We start from the raw sequence: 25,066 nt of genomic DNA on the forward strand, positions 1-25,066 counted from the left end.
TAATCTCATACATATGCTCCAAGCTGTCCCCAAATGTCAGAGACATCATGCCAAAGCTCAAAGCATACATCCGGTATCGGTAGGTAAGTGCCAAAGCATGTAAAGTACCTTCAGCCCACTGTTATTCTAGCATGTATTTACTATTCTAAACAGTAGATTTCAGCCCCGAATTCAAGCCAAAATCATGGTCAAACCAAATGCATACATCCCCAATACATCCGGGTAGGAAGTAGATCGCATACGGGCATCAAATAAGGTAACCGGAGTAGAGTATAAGCATCAAATACCAATGCCAAGTGTGGCTGCCCTGTTTCCAGCACTGTATAATAGTAAATAATAGTCCCAAATCAGCCAATATTTCAAGCCAAAATCATGGCATAATCATGTGCATACATTCCCAAGGCACTAGGCATCATGTAGACCGCATACGGGCATCAAATAGCACAACCTGAATGGAGTATAAGCAACAAATGCTAATGCCAATGGTGCTACCCTGTTTTCAGCCTATTATGACAGTTTATGACAGTCCCAAATCTGAAGAAATCAGCCCCGAATGATCAAGACCAATGCCCAAAGCTTGAATGACATCAAACATGAAGTCTATAGCCCTCTTGATCAAGGTAGAGAGCAAGAAGCAATGGCCAAGTGTGGAGCTGAAGTAGATGAGTGCTCACAGCCTGGAAAAAATGATGCAATCTGCCCTGTTGGTGCTGAACTTGCTGCTGCTCCACATGGGCTGAAAAGGGGGTAATGGGGGGCTCAAGAAGGGCCTATCAAAGGCCTATGACAAGCCTCTTTGAACCTTGATAGGTGTAAGGCACAATATGAGGGGAATAAGCTTCAAGGGTTTGAAGCCATGGCTGCCCTTGTTGTTTGCAACCTATAGACTGAAATAAAACCCTGAAAGAATGATCAAATACCTCAATATCAATGCCTTGAAGGTGCCTCAATAGGCTGGGAAGGTGCTCGGGAAGTCGGGGAGTGACGGGAGCTTGGGGAGATGGGATATGGCTGCCGGGATGGAGACCCAATGCGTGAAGCGAGTCGATGCGAAGGTCGGGAAGCACCGAGTCGAGCTCGAGCAAGAGAATGCCAAGCTCTGATACCAGTTGAAAGGTGAGAAGGATCGAAGCTTGCACGCGATCTATGGCGGGAGAGCAAGAGCAAGAAAGAGAGAGACAAGAAATGGGAACTCCAACAGTCACAATGTGTGACCGGGCCTTCCTTTATTCAAACTGTCACTAAAAGAATAAAGAATAAAGTGACGTGACAGGCACCCACCACCTGTAGTGTGCAGTGGCGGGTACTGTCAGTGTAGTAATACACGGGGCGGCACGGCGGAGGCGCCTTTACCCCCAACAGTTACCCAACAGGTAGTGTCTCCAAAGCTTAAGAGCATGGATGACAACTAACAACTCTAGGTCATGGGTAGCATAATTCTTTTCATGGCTCTTTAGTTTCCTTGAAGAGTATGCTACAGGATGACCCTCTTTCATAAGCACACATCCTAAGGCGAGCATGCTAGCATCAGTTACTACTTCAAACTCCTTACTGAGGTCCAGAAGTTTCAAGATAGATGCTGATACCAAACTTTGCTTTAATCTACCAAGGCTAGATTGTTCGGCAATTGACCATGCAATGGATGTTTGCTTCTTCAGTAGATCCGTCAGAGGTGCTGCAATCAAAGCATAGTCTTTGATAAAGACCCTATACCACCCTGTCAATCCAAGAAAACTGCGTATTTCTTTGACAGTTGTTGGTATTGGCCATTCTACAACATCTCTGACTTTGGCCGGATCCACTGAGATTCCTTCCGCTAATACGATGAATCCCAAATATTCAATCTGACATTTGAATACACACTTCTTCATCTTAGCGTAAAGCTTGTGTGCCCTCATTGTCTTAAGAACAATGAGAAGTTGGGGTTCATGATCTTCTTCCTATTTGGAATAGACTAGGGTATCGTCGAAGAAGACGAGTACAAAGTCATCAAGATATGGCCTAAATATATCATACATTAACCTATTGAAGGTGGCAAGTGCATTCGTCAGCCCGAATGACATGACTAGGAACTCAAAGTGTCCATATCTTGTGTTGAATGCCATCTTTGGGATATCTTCTTCCTTGATCCTTATCTGATAGTATCTAGACCTGAGATCAATCTTGGAGAAGATCTTCGCACCTTGAAGATGGTCAAGAAGTTCATCTATTCTAGGAATAGGGTACTTGTTCTTAATCATTGATTGATTCAACCCCCTGTAATCAATACACAGTTGAAGCATTCCATCTTTCTTCTTCTGGAATAGCAGTGGAGCTCCCCATGGTGAACTACTAGGATGGATGTAGCCCTAATCTAGTAGCTGCTTGAGAGCCTCCTTCAGCTCAATTGCTTCTGGGATGGACATTCTATAAGGCCTCTTTGCAATTGGCATAGCTCCCGGCACTAGCTTGATCTTATGATCCACTTCCCTTTGAGGCAGAAGTTCTGCCAGCTCTTTAGGAAATACATCTGCATACTCCTTTAGCCATGAAGGTTCTTCACTAGACTCCTGCTTCTGATCTAGCTTATTAAGCTTAATCAAGTAGACAGCTAGTCCCTTTCTAACTCCCTTTATAATCCGAGATGCTTTGGCCAATTGAATTTTTGGCTTTCCAACCTCTCCTTGAGTTGTGACCAATTCCGCTTCAGAGTTTCTAAAGGAAACTTGGCCCTTTCCACAATGAATGTGGGCATCATTAGGTTTAAGCGAATCCATTCCGAGCAAACACTCATGGATACCTAGATTCATGACTCTGAATCTTGTTGGGGCTAGGCGCCGCCCATGTATTACTACACTGACAGTCACCGCCACTGCACATTGCAAGTGGCGCGGGCGCCCATCACCGTCATTTTATTCTTTATTCTTTTAGTGAAATTTTGAATAAAGGAAGGCCCGGTCACACATTGTGACTGTTGGAGTTCCCATTTCTAGTCTCTCCCTTTGTTGCTCTTGCTCTCCCGCCATAGCTCTCGAGTCCAACCTTCGATCCGCCGCTCCCTTTCAACTGGTATCAGAGCTTTGCTTTCCGAATCTTGAGCTTGGTTCATGGCATTCTTAGTATCCCATCGACTCCCTACTTGCATTGGGTCTCCTTCGCGGCAGCCATATCCGACTCCTTCGAGCTCTCGTCACTCCCCGCCTTCTCGAGCACCTTCCCGGCATTGTTGGGCACCTTAAAGGCATTATATCAGAGGTATTTGATCATTTTCTTCAGGGTTTACTTTAGTTCTCATGTCTCACAGGCTGTAAACAAGATTGGGGCAGCCACCATTGAAGCTCCCTTGCTTCATATCTCACTTGTCTTTGAACAAGATTTAATGGAGCTTGTTTGAGGCCTTCCTTGGCTTTAACCGGACCCCTCCAAAGCTTGGCCACCATTTTTTGCAGCCCTAAGACCAGTATTTATAGTTGGTGAAATCACCAGCCCTCCCATATGTGTCTTCAGCATTGACAGTCACAACAGCAGCTCTCCCCCTCCATTGGCACTTGGAAAGGCTCCATTTCGGGCATATGAACATGCTTTGATGCTTGGTTTTGATGGTTGATGCGTTGGCATAGCATTTGGACTGATTCAACACTGTTTTGGGACTGTCATTATAGTCCACAAGTAGTTTATGACAGTGTTACACTGACATTTGATGCTACAGCTTGTTTGGCATTGTCATTTGATGCCCGGTTGGTCCCATTTGATGCCCGAATGTTAGGGGAATGTATGCCTATTGTTTGGCAACCATTTGGATCTGATTTTGGTGCTGAAATTCTCAGTTTTGAACAGTAAATCACTACTGTACACAGTTGGACTAAAGTCATTTTACTCATGTATACTTATGCCTATGCTTTTCGGGCTATGTTTCAGGCATATATGGTGATGTATTGACACTTGGGGCTTGACATAGAGCTTGGTTTTGATTCGGGATCATTGGTTGAGCTTGAGATTGCTTTGCAAAGAATTTGGATGCTCCGTCTTGGATGTACTTATGGCATGTATGTTGCTTATGTCTAACCGGTCTTGACATGTTTAAAGCCTATGCCATTACTACATGCTAGTTACATTGTTTGGAGCCTATTGCTACTGGAGCTCAGTCTTGGCTTGACGTTGGATTCTCAGAGCTTACTTGAGCTATTTATTGGCTTGCCAAAGTTGTATCTTGGGATGTACTTGATGTCTTACATGCTTATGGATGCTACATACGGATGCTCTACCGCCTACATATTCGAGATGTACTATTGATGTATTGTCTTGGACTTATATCATTGGCACTACGTCTTGCCTTGGCTTGAGCTCTTGAGCTCGTACATACAGCTTTTGTGCCAGTGGGAGCATTCTTGAATGCTTATTAGACATTGAGCATGTGGTACTTTTATGCATTGAGCCATTACATGCTATTGAGCAATTACAGATACTTGAGACTTTGGGACTCCTTACCTTTTGGGATGATACATCATATGTCTTGGTTCACTGTATGCTTATGAGCTAAGTCTCAGTTTTGGATCTGTATCTTTATGAACTTACACCTACTTTTGTCAAGTTTTGGTAGTGGCAGGAACACTTTGCCCTGTTGCCTGGGGGATGTGCCTACTCTCACTGGTAGATGTTTGCATGACATACTTGAGTGTTGGATTCATACTTATCAACCGTCATATGCTTACACTATGCCCGCATGATGCCAACTTTGGTCTTGGCAGTATCTGATTGCATTGGGATCCGATTTTGGCACTGTTAGCTCTCTTTTCCTGAAATCTGAAATTTATTACAGCTAGCATGTATGTATGGACTGACATGGATTTTTCATGCTGAAACACTCTGAAATGATGTGCTTTCACTAGTATTTGGTGGGCAGTAGTTTTGGTTCCACTTTGCCATTTTTCCTCGATTTTAGTGATTTTTTTGGTCATTTTCTACAGTAAACAACAAGCGGTTTTGAACTGTCTACAGTCTTTCAACTTGCATTATGGCAAGTTCATCCACTGATCATGCTATTTTCAACATCACTAAGCTTGATGGTACGAATTACTCTTATTGGAAGAGCCAGATTTGGCAAATGTTGGTGCAGAAATTGTAGATCAAACCTTTGAGATTAAGCAGGCATTCGCCTACAACTATGCTAGATGAGGAATGGCTTGAGCTTGATGAGTTATGCAAGTCCACTATTGTATTGTCTCTCATAGAACAAGTTCACTATAATGTCTTTGAGGAAGAACAGAGTGCATGGCAGTTGTGGAAAAAGATAAAAAATCTCTATGATAAGAAAAGTCCAACGAGTCAGATGTATTGCCTGAAGCAGCTTATGGATCTACGCATGAAGGAGAATGTGCCTATGCCTGCTCACTTGAGCCAGTTCCATGCTATACTCAAGAACTTGACTTTGCAAGACATCACTTTTGTAGAGAATGTCACTCCTCTTTTCTTGCTTGGTACTCTTAATGAGTCATGCGATGTATTCCGCACTACATTATGTGCCTCTACTGCTACCTTGAAATTATCTGATGTTTAGAGTGCTCTTCTGTATGAAGAGGTTAACCGTAAGAATTTGGATGCCTCTCGTGTGTCTCATGCTATGACAGTTAGAGGCAAGAATGATGGATATGGAAAGCATGCTAGTGGTAGTGGCCGTGGACGGATTCTCAGAAATCTCGGTCCAAGTCTCGTGGAAAGTCATGTAGCAAATCCCGTGGCAGGAATGCAGATGTTACTTGTCACCATTGTGGGAAAAAGGGCCATATAAGGCCACAATGCCATGAATTGCGCAATGAAAGGCGCAAAGATAAGGGGGAATAAAAAGTGCATGATAAGTCTTCTCATCGCAGCATAGTACCTGCAAAGTCCAGTGTTAAAATTGAAGATATCAATGTTATGTAAGCTGAGAATGTTGATGATTATATCCTAGTAGCTTTTTCTAGTGCTTCGCAGATGACAAAGATACACTCTGTGTATGCACAGTGTTGGCTCTTGGACTCAGGTGCGTCCTTTCATGTGACACCTTGCCGAGAGTGGTTTCATTCATACCGTACTGTTTTGGGTTCTGTGCGCTTGGGTGATGACAGCTCTCTTGATATTGTGGACATCGGTGATGTTAGGCTGCAATTTCCTTCTAGCAGCAGTTTTGTTATGCAAGATGTATGTCATGCACCTGCTTTGATAGGCATTCTCATGTCAGCTGGATAGTTTGATGACGCACGATATCATGTATGTTTTGGAGACTCTGCATGGAAGATCACTCATGTGGCAGACTTGTGATTGCAAGAGGTGCCAAGGCTGGCAGTCTCTACCCCTTGATTGTATCAGCTTCTTCCCTTGATCATGTTTTGTCTATGGGTTCTATCCCACATGTATCTCTTTGGCATGCCCGTTTGGGCCATATGTCTTTGAAGGGAATGAAAATGCTTTCTGGTTTGTAGTACTTACCGCCCCTTGATTATGCATGTTTTGATTCATGTGAGTATTGTCTTTATGGCAAGCAGACTAGGTCTACGCATAAGAAGTCTGGTAGGCCATGCATGAGTGAGCCCTTGGCATTGGTACATTCAGATGTCTGTGGGCCCATGCCTTATCAGTCTATGGGTGGTGCAAAGTATTTTGTTATGTTCATAGATGATTTTTCATAGAAAGTTTGGGCTTATCCCATTAAGCTGAAATCCGATGTCTTGGCTGTGTTTCAGAGATGGCTTGTATTGGTTGAGAACCAGTCTGGGTATAGGCTAAAATGCCTAAGGACAGATAATGGGGGTGAGTATGTCTCACGTGCTTTTGAGCAGTTATGTGATGAGAGGGATATTAAGCGTCAGTTGACCACCCCCTACACCCCCCCAGAATGGTTTGGCTGAGCGGATGAATAGAACCATCCAGGAGCGTGTATGCAGTATGCTTAGCCATGCAGGCCTACCACCACAGAGCTTTTGGGTTGAGGCAGTTAGTACAGCTGTGCATTTCATAAACAGATCACCCTCTAGTGGTTTGGATTTCCAGGTTGCAAAGGAGGTATGGACTTGAAAACCTCCCTCTTATGCGCATCTCCTTGTCTTTGGATGTGAGGCATTTTTCCATGTGCCAGGGACAAGAGAAGTAAGCTAGATCCCAAGAGTGTCAAATGCATTTTCCTTGGTTATGGGGATGTAGTCGAGATGGGTTATCATCTCTGGGATCCGCAGGCATAGAAAGTCATCCGCAGTCATGATGTAGTCTTCCATGAAGATAAAATGCATAGGCAGCCTAAGAGAGTTATTGAGATCCACAATGTCATATTTCAGGAGGAGCCGAGCTCCCACACAGCCAGTTGGACAGCCTACAGCTGCAGCAGATGCTCATGGTCAGGGTGTTGGAGAGGCAGCTAGGCAGACAACAGAGCCTATCATGAGACGGTCTACTAGAGACAGACGTCCACCTAATAGATTTTAGCCCTCGATGCATTATGTCTTGGTTACAAATGCAGGAGAGCCTTTCACCTATGATGGGGCTATACGCAGGGGTGATAGTCACTCCTGGGAGAGGGCTATGCAGTCAGAGATAGACTCCCTGCATAAGAATGACACTTGGGATTTGGTTTCCTTGCCTATAGGCAAGAAGGTTTTGCCATGCAAGTGGGTGTACAAGCTAAAAAGTACCCCTAGACACCCCAAGCTGGCATACAAGGCTAGATTGGTAGCAAAGGGTTTTAAGCACGAGTATGGTGTGACCACCCTGTGCTTAGTCTTGGCTTTGGTTTCTCAACTTGACTTGTGGATGTCAAGATGGCTTTCTTACATGGGGACTTGCATGATGAGATTTATATGGAGCAGCCTAAGGGCTTTACAGAACCTGGCAGGTAGCACCTAGTGTGCAAATTGAAGAAAAGTCTTTATGGCTTGAAACATGCACCTAGGGAGTGGTATCATAAGTTTGATGCCTTTATTGGATCCATGTCTTTACACGAAAAAATCCCGTGAGGGTTCTTTATTGATTTTGGTACTCTATGTGGATGATATGATGATAGAAGGGAAAGCTCATGATGAGCTAGATGCTCTTAAGGCTCAGCTCAAGAAGAGCTTTGAGATGAAAGATCTGGGACAGGCCGCTCACATACTTGGTATGTGCATTAGACGTGACAGGCATCAAGGACTCCTCTACTTGTCACAAAGGGAGTATATTCATAAAGTCCTTGAGCGCTTCTTCATGCAGGACGTAAAGCCTATTGGCTGTCCATTGCCTTCTTATGTGAAGGTATCACAGGCTGATTCTCTGCAGACAGATGAGTAGAGGGCCCAGATGGCCAAGATTCCCTATGCATCCACAGTGGGCAGTCTTATGTATGCCATGATAGCCGCCACTCGTCCAGATATTGCCTTTGCAGTTGGTGTTGTTGCATGCTATATGGCTACACCTGGCAAGAAGCATTGGGATGGCAAGAAGGGTATCATGTGGTACCTGAAGGGCATTGCAGATATGTGCAAATGCTATGGCAGCCAGGATACAGGAGTCGTGGGGTACATTGACTCTGATTATGCAGGACTGTAATGGAGGGAAATACCTAATGTTACACTGATCTAGGTATAAAAGGTATGAAGGACACTGGCATGGCACCATTTTGATGAATACACATTTTTCCTTTCACCTTCTTCCCTGTCCTTCCATGGCTGCCAGCCATTTCTCTCTCCTCTTCTTGCCTTTCTCTCTCTACTCCTAGTATTTCTCTCTCCTCATCACCCTCTTTCTCTCTCTTTCTCTCTCCTCTCTGCAGTCTCTCCCCTCGCTCCTTCTCTCTCCTAGATCTCCTTCATTACAAGTCGTATCAGAGCTCTAGTTCTGATCCATGTAGTTACTTTACATGCTCAGTTACTATCATTTTCAGTTTTAAAATCCAAGAAGTTTCAAGTACACAGTGACAGGCACAAAAATGGAGGAGCACTGAAGAGCTACAGGTCAAGGACCAAGAGGATAGTAGTTAGAAGAATTAATGGAGTCCTTGGACCAAGATTGAAGGCTGAAGTTAGCAATTCATTGGTCATTTTAGGCCATTTTCTGAATGTATTTTCCTAAAAAAAGAGTGGCAATAGGAGTAGAGGAGGGTGTAGTTACTATTACTTTTTAGGGAGATTCTTTCTCTCTCTTTCTTTTCAAGCTCCTCTCAAGCTTCCATGGAGGAGATCAGCCTGTTACCTCCACTGCACTCCATGAACCCATCTGCTCTTAAAGAATAAACGGCATAGAGAGCCTCTAAGCATCAAGAGCTACTGGTTGTATACCATTTTAGTGGCACTGGAGTTGTCATCATCACCATCATCATGGTTCTTTCAAAGATCTTGTAAGGTCCTGCTCAGGATCCATGCCCACTACAGCTGCAGGGTCAAGCATTTTCTGTGTACTTGCACATATTTGTCCAGGGGCTAAGCTGATGACATCCATCAAGGAGGGCCTAGTTGAACTCTGTGTGGTGTGAGATTTCTAGCACCTTTCCATTCTGTTGGAAGCTCATCCTCTTGCAGGATCACAAAAGTAATCATTAGAGCTTTACAAACTGCCTCTCACATTGAAGCTTCACGAATAGGATACACAACATTGCATTCTCTCTTCTTGTTCTTTTTGTGATCTAATCCATGGCAATGGTGGAATTGATGATCCACGTATGAATTTGACAACATTGCAGGAAACTTGGATTTGCTCAGATTTGCTTTTGGCAAGCCTGACAAAGCCTAAGGACCTGTCTTTTGGTGTAGACATGGAAGGAGAGGGAGACGGGTTGAAAGGAAGCTCTTGACCTGGCTTTCCGCAACGCGCTTCATTTCCTCTTGTTCCACTGCATCAAAAGCAATTTGCACTGCTTCAGAAGCTTTTAAGAACTGATCATTGATGGACAAGCCTTGTCGCTCTATTATAGTCCGGAGGTTCTTCCTCGCCTACGGTGTGCTGTCTGTGTAAAATGAAGAAAGGGCACCCAAGGACACAAGCAGATCTGGGGGATCTATCCATGTATCCAATACTTCCTTGAGCTTTCGGGTAAGCCCAGGAGCCAGAGCTGAATACATCTTCCTGAGAGACTATCTCGGCCTCCTTACAAAATAGAGCACTCCGAGCTTACGCATTTGCAATGTCTAGGGCAATCAGAATGCACTGCTAGAACATTGCCATCAACAAGTTTACAATCTGGAGTGTTTGCTGTAGAAGAAGCATCACTTTTATGATAAGAATTTGATTCACTTGGATTGTGTGCGAATTGAGAGCTGGTTCCAGGCCAAAAGAGCCTTCACTTCGTGGTGACTACAGTGGTGAAAATGCCTAACCTACTCTCTAGGAGATTCTTCCTTCAATCATTCTTGTAGGAGGATAGAGTTCTTGCAAGATTTTGGGCAAATTCTTGGTGTTGGAAAGCATAGTTGGAAGGGACTTTTGCACAAAATAGACAAGGAAACAAAATATACAGAATTTCATGCAGAATTCCTTCTATCAGAACCAGGTAAGTGCCTAATAGTATCTTGCTGGTAATGTCAAAGGACAACAGATTCCGATGAAATCAGAGAATCCAAAACTGCACTTGAACTTAAAGTCTGTCAAAATTGCTCCATGGGATCAAACAACTTGAGCAATGAGCCATGTCAAATGCTCAGGTGGGCTATGGAAGATGCTGAATTACTATACGCTGAATTATTGTGCTTGTGTTGTAGATATGCATACAATGAGTGCTTGGATCTGTGCCAATAGAAGCTGAGTGCCCATTCAATGGAGCAATGGTCACTGTGGCCATGCTAGCTGTAGTAATGGTATTTCAACTTTGGGAATCTACAGAGCTAAACTTCCACTTGTAGGAAATGAAGCACCTGATTTCGAGGAAGACATTGTCTTTGATCAAGAATTCATCAACGTGAAACTCTCTGACTACAGGGGCAAGAAGTATGTTGTGCTCTTCTTCTACCCACTTGACTTCACATTTGTCTACCCCACAGAAATCACTGCTTTCAGTGACCGTTATGCAGAGTTTGAGAAGCTAAACACTGAAGTGCTTGGTGTGTCTATTGATAGTGTGTTTTCCCACCTTGCATGGATCCAGACTGACAGGAAGTCTAGCGGTTTGGGTGACCTGAAATATGCACTTGTTGCTGACTTAACAAAAACCATTTAGAAAGCCTACAATGTCCTCATTCCTAGCCAGGGTGTTTCCCTTTGAGGTCTTTTTATCATTGACAAGCAAGGCATTATTCAGCATGCTACCATCAACAATCTTGCAATTGGGCGTAGTGTGGACGAGACCCTTAGGACCCTCCAGGCTGTTCAACATGTGCAAGACAATCCAGATGAGGTATGTCCTGCAGGCTAGAAACCTGGTGAGAAGACATTGACCTTTTCTCAAGAGTTGAGATAGAGCATCAAATATATGTGCAAAGTGAGGGATCCAAATTAAATAGAACACACATGCACCCAAGAATCTATACACCTCTGATATATTCGTGCAAACATTTTGTAGTCGTTCAATCCCATCTATTTTTGTCGTTGATGGTCTTTGCCCATAGAGCCCACACATATGCCCAACAATCAAAACCTCTTCAACTCCAAAGACTCAAGAAAGAGTTAAAATGCACCTCTTCTAGATGCGTCAAAATCCTTTCACAATCAACAATATGGTTTGCAACAAATTGTATGCACCTATGAGCATCCATCTCTTCATTCTTTTCATTCATTGCACACCCTTTGATTAGATCATCTAAGAAGGGCATTGTCAATTGTGGGATAAAATCCTTGAGTACCCTATTCATAATATTTTTCATGTGTGCCACTGAGTTTGTTGCACCCTGTGAGAGAGTACACATCCATACTAACCCTAAGGGATTCTTCGTGGTTGTGATATCCTCAATCTCAACTACAAGCTAAAACTGATCATACCCTGAGTAAAGATCACCCAAAGAATAGATCACTCTACATACAAAAGCCTTTGCAAATTCATCAACCATAGGACCTACACCCACATTTTTTATGGCCACTTTATTGACCAGTTTCATGTCTTGAATAAATCTCAAAGCCCCATTCGAATTCTTTTTTGGCAGAGTAAACCAATGATTTGAGTACGAGGCTGAAGAGGGCTCCAAGATCTTCATGTGAATCTTTTCATCTAGCAAATCCATTAGCTTTGGAAAGTAAGCTTTAGGCACTAGAACAGGCCTCAAGTTCCATGGTACATGTGGCACAGTAAATATTACCATAAGAGAGACAACATTGGGATCCACACAACCTATTTTAGTTGGCTGAAATGTAAATGGTTTTCCATATCTAGTGAACATCTGCATAAAATAGTCTCTTTTGGTAGATAAAAGAAACCCTTCTACACCAACTTTCAATTTCTATAATGTTATAGTTGTAAATTGATGACCTATATCTTTAGGATCCTGTAAGCTTGGATATCTTGACACATTTTCATATAGACCCTTACTTTCTAGTGGAAGCGGCAAAGCAATAGGTTTCACCTTTTGGTCAACTATCTTATAATTTGTCTCCACAAGTTCTTCAACCCATTGTAATGCTTCTTGCTAAGAAAACAATGCTATAATATCATACATGCCCAAATAATATACTGACAACACTCTATTTTCAGCCTGTAAAGTTGCTGAAATTTTACCATAGTGTCATTAATATTCAGCCCATTAAAGATGCCTAAAATGCCTTCGTTTTCAGCTAATAACCTAGTGCTCTCAGTTCCTTAGTAGTTGGTTTCATAGATATGCGTTCGCCCTTGCACATAGCTTCCATAGGCTTAAACCAACGTAAACTATTTACTGTAAACTGAGAATAACCAATAGTAAATACATGCTTCATTCTATCAAGAGGTGAGTACATCCTCTGAACAATACTATTGTAGCCCTGCATTATAACATTGCTTAATGAAAATCTATGTCTTTGAATTCCCTTGCATTTGGAGGCAAAGGAGACTCTCGAAGTGTATCCCAATTCCTAAGATGATTAACACAAATGGTAAGAAATTGGATCTTCATTTCTCCCATCCTTGCTTCTGACTCTTACATAAGTAGAGCCATCATCAACCACCTTTGTTTCTATACATACTCCTATAATATAGGGATGTCCCAAAATCATTGCATATGAGGAACTATTTTGCACAAAGAAGTGTTGCTCTTATTGTACATTACCAATCATCACTTTTACATTAGGACATGCAATATAGAGCTTCCTCGAAGAGTTATTTATAGCCTTCATATGCCAACCATGATCAGTGTCCATAGGCCATGCACCATTCTCGTACAATCCATGCTTAATTATATTAATCTCATATTCATGGTCAAGCAAAGAAACACAAGGAGTTTCATGCTCCCCTATTTTCACTATCATTTCAGTGGTAGCCCTAGCCTAGTGATTTCTTGTGTAATGACTTCAAGGAATAAATCTTAGAGTCTCTTCCCCATATTGTTGCACCTACCTTACTCCACCATGCATATTGCTATAAGACAATGCATTTTTAACCACTTTCTTTTCTTTTTTACATGTCATCCATTGATTAGTAGCAATTTGCATAGATAAACTACTACTTACATCATGCTCATATTCCCCCCAAATACCCAACAAACCAGTTTCGTCTTCAAATTACAGTAATGCACTAGTGGTATCACCAAGAAACTCATGCTTCCTCTTAATTATATCAATGATTTCATCATGAAATTCTTGCTTAGTGATGCCAAGCACCTCTTCCAAGGTAAATTCCACTTAACTATTTAAAATTCGTTCTTCAAAAACCTTCTTAAGATCCATGGCTGTCTCAATATCATATTACAACTTATATCCTAGCTGCTTGTCCTTCTTTTTTCCCTCTTGTTTGCTATCATGTTTTTGCTCTTGACCAACCTATTCCATAACATGCTTAGGAGGTAGCTGATTTGTAGCTTTACACTGATCCACACTTCTTGTCACTCTTTTAGATGTCCTTGCATGATCTTCATCTTTATTTCTTTTCTTTTCCACAAGTACATCCGTGGTTTATATCTTTGCTAAATATGCATACACTATATATGCATCTACTAGTGATTCCCAACTAGTTATGTTACAAATGTCTTACCATGCATGAGACATTTCACTATTAATAACTTTTCTCTTTTCAGCTCCATGCAAAGCATGTGTCTATATTGCATCCTTTGGACTAACCATCACTTGGTTAAGTATTCTATCCAATTGTATACCAAAAGTAAAAGCATGTATAGCCGCATAAGTATTTCGGACAACCAAGTCTTCCAACAACTTTTGCATATCTCCCTTTCCAAAATTCAAAGCAAGAGGCAATCCCATTTCTTGTGCATGGAACTTGCCATCTTTCCAAAAGATGAGCTGTTGTGCCAAGGCCTCCTGGTAAGTAGCACAATTCTTTATTTCATGTTGCAAACTATCACACCACATACATCTTTTCCCTGGTTTAGGAGATATTGCTCGTCCCCTTTCCTCTTGCCCTTTCTCATCCAATTTTGCAACATTAAATTGAAGATCCTACATGCCTTCGACCAATTCATCTAATACATCTTCCCTAACAGTGAAAACAACATTAGGTACCGCCACAGGGTTAGCCACAGAAGTGGACGGCTTACTGGATACATCAACTATCTTTCCTGTAACAGTGGGCAAGCTAGAGACATAAAATGCTACCCTCTAAACTATACGTGACAATGAAATCTTTCTCTTCTATGCTTTTTTACGAGTGCAGCAACAACTTTCTTAACATGCCTCCACTTTTTTTTAAGACCTCTCTTTGTAGTTTGACCCTTTAGAAAATCATCAAGTTTCTCTTGAAGCTTAGGATCTACTACTTGTAGAAATATTTCAATTTTCTGACTTGCAAGAGCTTACTGCTCTGCAAGATCTAATTGCTCAAATTGACTTTCAGATTCTCTTAATGATTATGTATCCACAAGATCCTTATTGGGATATTGTAGAACCCACTCTTGGAAAATCTTGCGTGTAATCAAACTGGTATCTTCAATTTAAAATTCTTCCTTGAGTGTCTTCTTGAAAGCTACCTAGTCAGCATCTTACATGTATAATTCAGTAATTCACACTTTTAATTCATGTATAATAACCGATAAAAAATACCGACTCTATGCAAGTTGAGCAACCCTAAAGAATTCCATCTTTTGAGCATAGGTATGCATATATGCAGATATATTTCTGCCATTGAACAACTTTATCTCACGCTATCAAGCATTTTTCTGAAAACTAAAAACCCCTAGTCAACTATAGTTAGGTTTGGTTTTTGCTAGCTTAATTGTTTGCTTGACTATTTACTTTGTTGTTTTGTAGTTGGATTTCTTGTGTTTGTCTAGCTTAGGATTTGTTTCTGTCATTTTGTTTGATTTGTTGAGTGTGAAACTTGATAGCCTTGGTGGAGCTTGGTATTTTTTTGGATAGGTTGAAGCTGAAGTTTGCTAGTGGTTGCCGAACATTGTGGAACAAGGTTTGTTTTCTTGTTGAGACTCTTGCACATCATAGGGACTATGGGTTCATGAGCACTTCACGTTACACTTGTTTATTGCACTGCACTCGGGGGTCATTTCCTGAATTGTTCAAATATTTCAATGCCCTGGGTTGGGATTATGCACGTTTTGCACCATCGTTGAACACTAGCATGGCATGAGGCACATTGCAGCTATATGCAGTAAATCTTTGTTGCACATACACTTGAGAGAGCACCTAGTATTGAGCATGCATATTTCTTGCGCGCACGATATTTAGGATGTTCATCACAAAGTTAGGAATTTCTAGATGAGTGTGTAAGGTGGTTGGGTGAGTTAGAGGGTCGTAAAGGATGCTGCTAATTGAGAGATGGGTTATTCTCATTTGGTCAACATCTTGAGGACCATCATTTCTAGAGAGATTGTGAGAATTTGAATGGGTGGAGTGGAGTATGACATATTTTCTTACTGAGAGTTGAGAGGTGAGGTTAAGGACTTAAATAATCAAGGAACTTTGTTTGCATTATGCATAACACACGAGCACACATAGATAGGCTAGGCACAATTTCTTTAAGTGCATCCATATTTTTTTGTGTGAGCATCGCTTGAGTGTTTGCACAGCATGAATTCCAATTTACATATCTTCTTAAATCATGTATGTATGGGCATGAAGTTTTATTCCAAAGCATATACTTCTTAGGGCACATTGCACGAACAAAAACCAAGAACATATAAAAGAAATTATAAATTATTGAAGACTTAAAGAGCATGTCAAAGTGGCTTTTTATGGTGATGTATGTTCTTTGCAAGCAACCACCAAAGAAGAGCCATTTTCTTGATGTCTTCTATGGCAAATACATGGATCAAATCATGGATGTCTTGGCTTTTGACACTCCATTTCAAGGGAAGTTCTAATAACAAAAGGAGTGGGGCTCAACGTGGACGAGTGGAAAGGCCAAACAATGTTAGTAGAGATATTAGGGACTATATGTGAACTCCTATACTTTTGCGTCCAGCATCATGCAATCACAATACAATACTACATGCAGAGAAATCAGCTAATAGAAAAGGTATTACGGCTTGTGACAAGGAGAGAGCTAATAGAAAAGGTATTATGGCTTGTGACACGGAGAGAGAAGTATCTTGTTGTGGCTGTCGTGCGCTTTCTAAGGACATGTGTTGGGCGGAAGGATGGGCGTGCTCTAGACAAAGATAAAGAACAGTATTTCAATGAAGACAGTGATGATGAAGAGGATACGGATTCAATACAGGCTATTGTACCAGCTGGAAAACCAGCACAGGCTGCAAAGCATGTGGCAGAAAGAAGTCGAAGTATTTTAGATGTTGGCAGAAGGGACAAGAAAACATAGGGTTTAAGCTGAAGGATGTTACGCAAACGGCAAGCATTTTCATTGGGGATGTTGCGAAATATGCAGGAACTGGTGTGGCCGAAGTGGCATAACTGGCTGCGGAGGTGGCTGAGAGGGCTAGTACAACAATACAAACTAGGTGGGCTTTACTACAACAAACTCGACAGCCACGCAGACTGATTGACGGCATTACGGGCAATGATGGGTGGCATTCTAATAATTGCGTTGCAGGATGGCGGTTCGATTGAAGATGGTGTGGACAGATGCTCGAGCCTCGATGTGTTGAAAATACGAAATATGGCGGCTTGCTTGACGCTTTAGGGGATGATGATGAGACGACGGTAATCAATAATGTACACACAATAATGGCCGAAAAGGAAACGCAATGTCATGCTTTAATTAAATGAAGGATGATGATAACTTTGGTAACAGCGTTCTGAACGAAGATGGTAGGCAAGAAGACTCGACGTTGATCACGGGCTGAGAGTCTAGAGATGCTTTTAATCTTTCGCATATGACAGCATTAAAGAAACTCAGGGCGGCAAGATCTGATGTGATGTGATTAAGCCTTAAAAACTTTTGACTCTTTAAAAGAAAATGTTTAAGGTTTAAAGCTTATTGAAAAGTTTAAACGATGAGAAATCCGAAAGTCAAAAGCTATAAAAGCTTTATGTTTTTAGAAAGCAATACGTGTGTATGTGTGTGTGTGTGGATAAAAAACTATATGACGAGGTATGAGAGGAGAGTTAAGGGCATTTCCTCTCAAATACAATTGTATCATGTGAGAGGAGAGTGGAGGGTCGCATGAGAGAGGATACTCTTGACATGCTAATTCAAAAGATGAAGAATTTGGACTTTGTGGTGCCGAGTGTTGGCTAAAGGCTTTCAAGGTATGAGAATACAATTCACTTGGTTTTGTCTTCAAACTTTTAGTGTTTTTTGAATTTTGTGTTGGGTTTGTATGATACTCTACCCAAAATTAAGTTTGTCATTTCAGAGCTACGAGAAGTATTGTGTGTTCTTTGGTTTCGTGTGTGTTTCATGTGGTGTTTATCGAAATATTTAAATTTTTTGTATTGTATTGTGGATCCGACAAAGTGAATTCTCCCAACCGGCACTCCTTAACATCTCGTTATCGGGTTGTGAGTGAGGTTTCCTCTCGATCACCGCTCATGTAATAACACTCTATTGCTTGTTGCAGAGCATTCATCACAACAATTTTTGTTTGAGTAGAAGCTTCCATCACCTGTTGTTATTATTCTTGTACTTGAAAAGCATGTTCATATTTTGCACTAATTGTTTCAAAATATCATTAGAAATTGTGCTTAAAGATTCTCCCATCTTGTCTTTCCTTTTGACAACCTTTCATGTTAGGTTCACCAATGTCGAAGGGATTTTAGTCAAAAGGTTGTATCCACTGACGATCATAGATAGAGAGAAGTAGAGAATAGGAGATGGAAGAGAAGAAAAAAAATAGACAAGAGGTACACATGATAAAGATAAAGCACAATAAATGAAAGTACTATGTATTGATAGAGCCTCAAATTCCTTGTCTGGCATTACTTAGAAGCAATCTCCAAGCATTAAATAAAAATATTGGGGAATATAAAAATTTACCATAAGTTTAGGACACGTGGTCAAATCTTTGAATTTGTCATAACTTGAACATTATAACTCCAAATCGAGCGCTCTATAGCTCAATAGATTCCATTTTTCAAGCGCTTTCCAATGATAGGTCATATCGTATGGTTTTGAGAAACTTATGGGCATGTTATCTGGGTGCCACCTATTTAGTATTCAAAAAATGGAAATTGGGAGATTCCCAAACTCACTAACATTGTGTTATTAGATCTCCTACAACTTCTTCGTAGACCAAAAACATGCATCAAACAATAGCTTCGTCTTTGTTGCTTAGATCACAAATCTCATGGTTCCATTCGCTCCAAAAGGGGGGTAAAAACCCCATAATATATGCTCATAAATCTCCCAAATCACTCCTTCTTCTTCTCCTAGTTCAACATGTTGTTTGCTACTTTCAACTACGATCCTGACACGCACGATTTCACCCATCCTTCTTTTTGCATGAAATCTCCAAAAACTAGTGGAAAAAGCCACTTGCTTTTTACATGCCACCCTATTCTAGAAGTTTCCATAGCTTTTTAGGATATTTACAAGAAATAATATCCAAAATATAGAAAATATAGTAGTTTTGTCCAAAAATCTAGTATTTTTGGACCATCCATACCATAAACACTGACACTAATGACTAATATGTCATTGACTCTCTAGATCAATAAGAAAATAGGATGACAATGTACTCTAGAGTTTTTCACATTGTATCCGCGTAGTGGCACGACGCTGTGGCTAACCACATTGTTGACATGCTAGATGGCGTTCGTGTGTATCCCGTTCGCTGCATCCAGAACACAATAGGCCACCGAGTCACATTCTGTAAATATTGCACCCACCTCTTCAAGTCTTGTAATTGAAGGAAGACTCCTTTGTAGATCTCAAATATAAAACTCCACACAAAATTCTTGTGGAAGAAGGAGTATCCAATTATAAATCACCTATACCTTTGACTTGGTAGGTTGTGTCATCAATAAGACAAACCAATTTTGATAGGAATATAATGATAATTATGTAAACATTTGGACTGAAATGTCATGTTTCTCATAGCATGAGAATCAATAATAAAAAGAGATCCATCACAAACATGAAGTATCATTTCCAAATAGATAGAATAACTCACACAATTCGCTTCTTCAGTAGTGTTGACATGTGTAGCAGCATATGCTCTATTACGATCTGAATCAAAATGCCTCTTGAAACATAGATGTGTTGCATAATCACTCTTTTTGTAGTAGTCACAAGGAGAATAATCTCTAGATAAATGTGGTTGTTTATTTGTAATATCATGTTCTTCATCATATTGTTTTGTCCAGCAATCATCTATAGTAGTGTGACCATTTCTATTGTAATAAGAATACTGTGTCTTAGGAAGCTTGAGACCAGAGATATTACCACCACAATGAATCCTACATGTAGAGCATGGAAAGCGATGCCTTCGAGCAAGTAAATCTTGGTCGATTTGTTTTGATTGTGTGTCCTCTTATGAGATCATAATTGTTTCTTGATTTGTGTGACATCATTCATGTAATTGTGAATCTTTAAATAAAAATATAAAATCTTGATCAAAATCAATTCCATCTTTGTTAGATAATATGGTAACAATACTATCATAAGCAAGATCCTTCACAATATCAAGAAGTTGTGTTACCAATTTCGTTCGTAGAATAGTATCACCAGCAGTGGCAACTTGATTGATAATTTTCTTGAATGATTTGATATGTGCTATCATAGAAGTTTCGATGTTTTATTGTAACTCAGTAAATTAACTACAAAGATAAAGTATTTTTGTAATAGATTTCTTCTCAAAATTTACTATCAAATACTCCCGTATAGCTTGTGAGGTTGAAAGATTACATACATTAAACATAAGATATTCTTGAAGAGCAGAATTAATATACTGACGAGCTGCTTTGTCATGTCTAACCCACTCATTATGAATAGTTTACCATTCTTCAAAGATAAGTCCTTCAGTTACAAGGCTATTATCATGAGCTTGATCAACTAGTTGAGACATACATTTATAATTACCATGAACAATATCATGTAAGTCATCACCTTCAAGAATTAGCAGTATCTTTACTTTCCACCCAAGGAATCCTTGTCCTTGAAAGTGAGGAACCAAACATTGTCTAGAAAGAAATTCGTTGATGATGATAGAATTCGACATAGCTAGCTAAGAGAATATATACAATATGAGATCATAGAATCTACCCACCACCATATAAGAAAGGATGAGATGAAAGTGCAACACAATAAATCATACGCAGAAGCTATAATGTAAGGAAAGAAATTTAGTTCAAAAAGCATACTCCAAAAGAAAGACACCCATGATAGATGAAATGTGGGTAAGAATAAAGCAATCCAAAATAGAAAAAATGTGTGAGAGAAGAAATTGATTCAACATAGACAAGAAATACGAATAATGCTCAAAACGTTATCACTTTACTTTTTGGCCAAGAGTAGATGATGATTTGACTAATTTTGGTAGAAACACAAAAATGCAAGAGTGAGTAATCATGACAAAACCTGTGTCGTAGAAGTTTGCATGAAAAGCTATTGTCCTATTTCTTTTCTTGTTTCAAGTCCAATTTACCTAAAGTAATATAACTTTTGGCACGAAACTCCAAATTGAGCATCGATTTGATAAGAAGAAAGCTTGTGAGTCCCAACACATCACAAAAATTGAAGAAATGCATTTTCTTAAGAGTTTCCCAAATAGATACTTTTAGGATGTCCAAGCAAGACATAAGAGGCTCATAACATACACAATACATCAAACTTAAGCATGAAAAGAACATGAATCAAGAATTGAAGTGATACTACATATATATACCTCTTCAAGGAATTGGTTGTAGTCCATCGTGACAGCTCTAATATCATGTTGAGATGTAGAGAGAGAAGATATAAAGAGACGTAAGAGGTAGAGAAGAGACACACCATATACACTCCCAAAGATTATATCATATTGATCACAATCTACATACATATATGTCAGACCTAGTCTAGATAGGGTAAGTTATATATAGCTCCAACAAACCTTATGCTAATCTTGTTGGATGTCTTTAATTTTTTGACTTAAATTCTCACCCTAATATTCTTTTTGTTGCAAATTTTCTCAGAAAACATCTTAATTCTCCATGCCTTAAACATTGGACTATAGGACTGTAGCTAAATGAGTTTTGAAGTATTTGAAATGCAGTAAAGATTTTGGCTTCGTTTATCAACACTAACAAAACTCCGATTCTCTACATTCACTTCAACTTTTGGGTTATATAGATGTAGATTGGGCACCCTCTCACTAATCTATATGTTCTACAAGTGCAAATTATTTCTTTATCAGTGGTTGTCTTGTTTCTTGGACTAGCAAGAAACAACATTGTGTTGGTGTTTCCACTACAGAGATTAAATATGTAGATGTATCTTTAGTAGATCGAGAGTTAGTATGACTTCAAAAAGTTCTATCAAATACTGGCCATCCTTCTCTCTCCAGCACACCACTTCGATGTGATAATCAAAGTGCTATTAGTCTTGCTAAAGACTATGTTCAACATAACAAGTTTAAACGTATTGCAATGCATTATGATTATGTTTGATATAAAGTAAAGAAAGGTTTGATCATGATTGAACATTGTCTAAGTAATAAAATGACTGGAGATATATTCACCAAAGGACTGAATGAAGCACACTTTACTCTGCTATGCTCAGAACTTGGAGTTGTCTCAACTTCAATCTTTGGGAATTAATCTACTATGACATTATAGTGGCATTGTACATACTCCTTTAGGCACCATGCACTTCACATATGCACATACACCTCAAACCTCTTGGTCATCTTTGTAGACCCTTGGCTCTTGTGCACTCGGATGTATGTGGGCCCATGCCCTCTCAATCACTTGGTGGGGCAAAGTACTTTGTTACTTTCATAGATGATTACTCATGTAAGTTTTGGGCTTATCCCATAAAGAGAAAATCCGATGTCTTAGACACATTTCAGTGTTGGCTTGCATTGGCAGAGAACTAGTCTGGGAAAAGGCTCAAATGCCTAAGGTTAGATAATGGGGATGAGTATCTATCAGATGCTTTTAAGCAGCTTTCTGATGAGCGAGGTATTAAGTATCAATTGACCGCCCCTTAACACTGAATAGGACCATTCAAGAAAGGGTATGTAGCATGCTTAACCAGGCTGGCTTACCTCAACACTTTTGGACTGAGGCAGTTACTAACTACTACAGTGCATCTCATTAACAGGTCACCTAGAAGTGGCATTGCCTTTCAGGTTGTAGAGGAGGTATGGGCAAGCAAGCCCCCCTCTTATGATCATTTGCATGTCTTTGGATGTGAGGCATTCTGCCATGTGCCCAAGGACAAACACAATAAGCTGGATCCTAAAAGTGTCAAATACATTTTCATTGGCTATGGAGATGCCGAAGAGATGGGTTACTATCTATGGAATCCACAGGCGCGGAAAGTGATTCGTATCCATGATGTCATCTTTCATGAGGACAAAATGCATATGCAGCCTGAGAAAGTGATTGGGGTACGCAAAGTTATCTTTCAAGAGGAGTCACCTGCTCCCATTTAGCCCGCTCCATGGCTAGCTAGACAGTGCACAGTATCACCTGATGCTCATGGCCTAGATGCTAGACATGCTGATGTTAGACACGATGTCAGTCAGGCATTAGAGCTTGGAAATGCTAGAGATAGACGATCTCATGACTGTTTTGCGTGCTCTATGGATTATGTCCTGGTTACATATGTAGGAGAGCCTCTCACTTATGATGAGGCTATGCACAGGGGTGATTGTCACTCTTGGGAGAGGACTATGCAGTCTGAGCTTGACTCATTGCATAAGAATTAGACTTGGGATTTGTTTTCCTTGCCTCAGCGTAAGAAGGCTTTGCCATGCAAGTGGTGTACAAGCTGAAAAGTACCCTTGGACACCCCAAGCCGACATACAAGGCTCGATTGGTTGCTAAGGGTTTTAAGCAAGAGCATGGTGTTGCTTTGCTGAAGTCTTTTCTCATGTGATCAAGATGACCATCCTATGCTTAGTCTTGGCCTTGGTTGCACAGCTTGACCTGGACTTGTACCAGATGGATGTCAAGATCGCTTTTTTACATGGGAACTTGCATGTTGCGATTTACATGTAGTTGCCTAAGGGCTTTGGAGACCCTGGCAGGGAGCACCTAGTGTGCAAGCTAAAGAAGAGTCTATATGGCTTGAAGCAGGAACCTATGGAATGGTACCATAAGTTTGATGCATTTATGCAGTCATAGGGCTACAGCCATAGTGCTATGGATCCGTGCTTGTGCATGAAGAAAGCATGTATGACGGTTCTTTACTGATTTTGGTACTCTATGTGGATGACATGCTTTTAAGAGGAACAACTCATGAGGAGCTAGATGCTCTTAAGGCTCAACTCAAGAAGAGCTTTGAGATGAAAGATCTAGAACATGTCTCTCATATACTTGGTATGCACATTACACACGATAGATCTCAGGGACTACTCTATCTGTCACAGAGGGAGAACATTCATAAAGTCCTTGAGCATGGAGGATGTTAAGCCTATTGGCTATCCATTACCTTCTCATGTAAAGGGTTCATAGGCCGATTGCCCACAGAAAAATCAGCAGAGGGTTGAGATGGCCAAGATTCCCTATGCATCAGCCGTGGGCAGTCTTATATATGCCATGATAGCCGCCCGTCCAGATATTTCTTTTGCAATTGGGGTTGTGGCACATTATATGACTACACCTCGTAAGAAACATTGGGATGCCGTGAAGGGTATCATGAGGTACGTGAAGGGAACTGCAGATATGTGTCTTTGTTATGGCAGCCAAGATACAAGAGTCATGGGGTACACTGACTCTAATTATGCAGGACATGTAGATAGTAAGAAGTCCACTTCTGGCTATGTCTTCACTTATGTTGGAGGGGCTATCTCTTGGATATCTAGGGCGTAGAAGTGTATGGCTCTTTTCACTACAGAGACTGAGTATATTGTAGCCATAGAGGATTGCAAGGAGGCTATCTGGTCAGATTGTTTGATTGTAGACCTTGGTATGATAGATGCAATGTATGCATTTGGATTCTATGAGTGCCATTCAGTTGGTCAAGAATCCGGTCTTTCATACAAAGATAAAACGTATTGAGGTGAGGTATCACTTCATTTGCAAGGTCGTTGAGGACAGGTCTATTGACCTTGTCAAGATTTCGACTGAGTAGAATCGTGCAGACTTGTTCACAAAAAGCCTCACTACCGAGCGCTTTGCCTTTCTCAGGAGATTGATGGGCATTGGACGAGATGATGTCTTTTTTCTCATCCTATTTACTACATGTGTACATATTTTACTGTCTTTTCTTTTTCTCTCTCACTGGGGCAGATTCCCCTTTAAGTGGGAGGTTGTTAGGGATAAAGGCGCCTCCGCCTATCTACCCGTGTATTACTACATTGACAGTACCCACCACTACACATTGCAGGCGGTGGGTGCTCGTCACAGTTACTTATTCTTTATTCTTTTAGTGACAATTTGAATAAAGGAAGGCCCAGCCACACATTGTGGTTGTTGGAGTTCCCATTTGTGTCTCTCTCTCTTCTCGCTTTTGCTCGCCGCCATA

The 25,066-nt window shown here is 40.7% G+C and overlaps 1 pseudogene; it reads left to right on the forward strand.

Annotated features, from left to right (window-relative positions):
- Positions 1–10,575: 10,575 nt before the first annotated feature.
- LOC148030965 (2-Cys peroxiredoxin BAS1, chloroplastic-like) lies at positions 10,576–11,371 on the forward strand (annotated as a pseudogene).
- The last annotated feature ends 13,695 nt before the right edge of the window (positions 11,372–25,066 follow it).

The sequence above is a fragment of the Lygodium microphyllum genome, chromosome 9, assembly GCF_053477565.2.
Source record: "Lygodium microphyllum isolate KBCC chromosome 9, Lygodium_microphyllum_v1.1.10, whole genome shotgun sequence".
In the NCBI taxonomy this organism is placed as follows: domain Eukaryota; kingdom Viridiplantae; phylum Streptophyta; class Polypodiopsida; order Schizaeales; family Lygodiaceae; genus Lygodium; species Lygodium microphyllum.